Source organism: Chiloscyllium plagiosum, chromosome 1, assembly GCF_004010195.1.
Source record: "Chiloscyllium plagiosum isolate BGI_BamShark_2017 chromosome 1, ASM401019v2, whole genome shotgun sequence".
NCBI classification, from domain to species: domain Eukaryota; kingdom Metazoa; phylum Chordata; class Chondrichthyes; order Orectolobiformes; family Hemiscylliidae; genus Chiloscyllium; species Chiloscyllium plagiosum.
In genome coordinates, this window is record NC_057710.1 from 7,510,485 (window position 1) to 7,511,151 (window position 667).

The following is a 667-nucleotide window of genomic DNA, read 5'->3' on the forward strand; positions in this document are numbered from 1 at the left end:
GTGTGTCAGTGATGAGGGATCTGTAGACTCCTGGGGTTGGTGAGGAGGTGATGGAGGTTTGGGACCAGCTGGGTCATGGGTGTCAGGTAGAGGGGCTTTGTCCAGTCTGACATGGTCATGTCGGGTCTGTTGTCGGGTCAGGGGGAATGGGGGAAGTGTGTCGGTGACAACGACTGAACCTAATCAAAATTTCGGGGCCAATGAAGTGTAACTTGGATAATTCCATTGATTGGAATCATTAGACTAAACAACCAGTGGGAACAGTGAATATAAATGCGGATCAAAATACTCCCTTTTTATGTTAATGCAACTGAATCATTTTGATTGAAGAAGAAACGCTTGTATTCTTTGTTGGAAACAAAGTTACTGACTGCCTGTAAAGGGCAGTGTTTACAAACAGGATACGGGGATTTCTGAGATCGGACATTGGTGGAATTGGTCAAATTTCCAATGTGGGCACATGTCCATAATATGTCTAAGGAACAGTCACTGCATTCACTGGAAGCTCGGTATCAGGGTATATCTTTCTTTAGGTACGGAGACCAGAGTTATGCACTGTAGTCTAGGTTAATACAATGTGTAGTTTGAGGAAGACAAAACAATTTCAGAATTAAGCACATTTCACTGTTGAGTATGGATAAAGGTAACAGAACCTTCTAGAAAAATT